Source organism: Drosophila takahashii, chromosome 2L, assembly GCF_030179915.1.
Source record: "Drosophila takahashii strain IR98-3 E-12201 chromosome 2L, DtakHiC1v2, whole genome shotgun sequence".
Lineage (NCBI taxonomy): Eukaryota > Metazoa > Arthropoda > Insecta > Diptera > Drosophilidae > Drosophila > Drosophila takahashii.
In genome coordinates, this window is record NC_091678.1 from 8,627,984 (window position 1) to 8,631,325 (window position 3,342).

The 3,342-nt window shown below is 37.6% G+C and overlaps 1 long non-coding RNA gene across 1 annotated transcript; it reads left to right on the forward strand.

The window, feature by feature from the left end:
• The first annotated feature begins 1,748 nt into the window (after window positions 1-1,748).
• LOC138911842 (uncharacterized) lies at window positions 1,749-2,999 on the forward strand. The gene is made up of 3 exons (XR_011417499.1): window positions 1,749-2,009; window positions 2,062-2,442; window positions 2,494-2,999. It is a non-coding gene; the product is annotated as an uncharacterized lncRNA (long non-coding RNA).
• Window positions 3,000-3,342: the final 343 nt, after the last annotated feature.

The window sequence follows — 3,342 nt, forward strand, 5'->3', positions numbered from 1 at the left end:
GGCCCCTTTGACCATATTGTAATATGTTCTAAGGCCCCTTTGACCATATTGTAATATGTTCTAAGGCCCCTTTGACCATATTGTAATATGTTCTAAGGCCCCTTTGACCATATTGTAATATGTTCTAAGGCGCCCTTTGACCATATTGTAATATGTTCTAAGGCCCCTTTGACCATATTGTAATATGTTCTAAGGCCCCTTTGACCATATTGTAATATGTTCTAAGGCGCCCTTTGACCATATTGTAATATGTTCTAAGGCCCCTTTGACCATATTGTAATATGTTCTAAGGCCCCTTTGACCATATTGTAATATGTTCTAAGGCGCCCTTTGACCATATTGTAATATGTTCTAAGGCCCCTTTGACCATATTGTAATATGTTCTAAGGCCCCTTTGACCATATTGTAATATGTTCTAAGGCCCCTTTGACCATATTGTAATATGTTCTAAGGCCCCTTTGACCATATTGTATTATGTTCTAAGGCCCCTTTGACCATATTGTAATATGTTCTAAGGCCCGTTTGACCATATTGTAATATGTTCTAAGGCCCGTTTGACCATATTGTAATATGTTCTAAGGCCCCTTTGACCATATTGTAATATGTTCTAAGGCGCCCTTTGACCATATTGTAATATGTTCTAAGGCGCCCTTTGACCATATTGTAATATGTTCTAAGGCGCCCTTTGACCATATTGTAATACGTTCTAAGGCCCCTTTGACCATATTGTAATATGTTCTAAGGCCCCTTTGACCATATTGTAATATGTTCTAAGGCCCGTTTGACCATATTGTAATATGTTCTAAGGCGCCCTTTGACCATATTGTAATATGTTCTAAGGCGCCCTTTGACCATATTGTAATATGTTCTAAGGCCCCTTTGACCATATTGTAATACGTTCTAAGGCCCCTTTGACCATATTGTAATATGTTCTAAGGCCCCTTTGACCATATTGTAATATGTTCTGAGGCCCGTTTGACCATATTGTAATATGTTCTAAGGCGCCCTTTGACCATATTGTAATATGTTCTAAGGCCCCTTTGACCATATTGTAATATGTTCTAAGGCGCCCTTTGACCATATTGTAATATGTTCTAAGGCCCCTTTGACCATATTGTAATATGTTCTAAGGCCCCTTTGACCATATTGTAATATGTTCTAAGGCCCCTTTGACCATATTGTAATATGTTCTAAGGCCCCTTTGACCATATTGTACTATGTTCTAAGGCGCCCTTTGACCATATTGTAATATGTTCTAAGGCCCCTTTGACCATATTGTAATATGTTCTAAGGCCCCTTTGACCATATTGTAATATGTTCTAAGGCCCCTTTGACCATATTCAGGTGTGTCCCAGAAAACACTAGAGTTTTTTCAGAGAGTTGCTTTCAAAAACAACAAACAACAAAAAAACTCCCTTGTTTTCCTTGTTTACTCAATCAAAAGCAACACAAAAACAATTGTCGGGTTCCCTAAAATCTAATTTTGATGCTTTCAAATGTGTATTTTTTTTTCCTACATTTGGTTCAGTTTGTGAGTTTGCAAATATCTGCATAATTTTCATAAATGTCCAAGGCTTCGTTAACCTTTTTTCGAATTAATGTTGAAGAAGATTTAACAAACTGCATTGGATTATGTGTTCAGCGGCTTAATTTAAAATGCTGATCAAAAGAATTTCAAATGTATCGGATAAAACTGAGTAGGCTTCATGTTGTTTTTCATACAAGTGCGTGTCAAAAAGCAAACTTAAACCTCAATTTTTTCGGGGACACCGAAATTTTAAGCGGTTGTTTTTAGCAACTCAAATGTCAGGTACTTGAAAAGAAAAAAAAATTCTACATCTGGTTGATAAATAAATTTAGAAAAAGAAAAAACTGCGCAAAGAACCTTCAATGCCTGCAGCGGGAATAATAGCCTTAAATGATGAAAGGAGGAGGGCTTTAATGCAGGAGAAAGTAAACCGTAGCCGCCTAAGAGATAGATCTAATCCGCTTTCAACCTCTGATGAAGCGTGAGTATTGCTTATACTTGTGGTACATAAATACATGCTTGTCAATTTACAGTTTTCGTTACAACTACCGCATTGACAAAAATGCATTCATCTTTATTTTTAACTTGATTCAAGAAGATATTCCCAAAAATTCTATTCCGCCAATCCTGCAACTAGCTACTGCACTTAGATTCTTAGGTGTCGGTTCATTTCAAAAAGTCATTGGAAAGGACTTTGATATTTCAATCTCAAGACAAGTCGTATGCAAAACTTTGTGGAAAATAATTCCGATTCGGATCGAATTGCCTCTTCAAAATTGCATTTTTTTACGAAGTTTGGAATTCCCGGAACTATTGGATGCATTGATGGGACTCATGTTAAAATAATTAAGCCAAGTCAAGACGAAAACCAGTATCTAAACCGTAAAGGATATTTTAGTATAAATGTTATGATAGTAAGTTAAATGCCTCAAGATTTAATTTTTTGTACATACTTATTTTAATAGATTTGCGATTACGAAATGCGGATTTTATATGTCGACTCGTCCAAACCTGGGGCATCGCACGATTCTTTTGTATGGAATTCTGCTGAGGCCAGAAACTTCTTAAATCAAAAGTGGGATGAAGGCTGTCGGAACGCTTGGCTTCTTGGGGACTCTGGGTACCCTCTGGAGCCATTTTTAATGACGCCGTACAGAAACCCTAGGCCAAACTCAATGCAACATGTGTTTAATCTCAGGCATGCTTCTGCGCGGAATGTGGTTGAACGCACAATTGGTGTTGTTAAAAGCAGATTTCGTGCAATTCAAGGTTGTTTAATGTACCACCCGACCAAAGTGTCAAAAATCGTAAATGTTTGTTGCGCTCTCCACAATCTTTGCCTTGACCACAATGATCAAAACTTTTCCGAAGAAGTTTTGGGCAATCCATATATGTATCACAACGGGGATGGCGACATTACAGTAGATATTGCTAACAATGCTCAATCCAGAATTCGCGATGAAATTGCGAACACCCTAGCAATCTAATACTTTGTAATAAATAATAGGCAAAACTGCTAAATCGCTTTTATCATTTAATCAAATTTTTTTAGCAAATTGTCAGCAAATGTATTGAATTTTTTTTTTCTTCCACCAGTTCCTTCATTATTTTACCTATTTCAACGACTGCTTCAGCAGTGCGCTCATGTTGAGCACTGATGACCCGAAGCTCCGATGCTATTTGCCCAAATATCTTATTTTGTTCCTCCAAAAGATGCTGAACATTTGCTGTGCGGCTTTGCTTGCATTTTGAGCTTGACGCTGTCTGGCTGCTGGAAGTGCAAGGAGCTTCTTCGTCTTCGACCTCAAGAACTT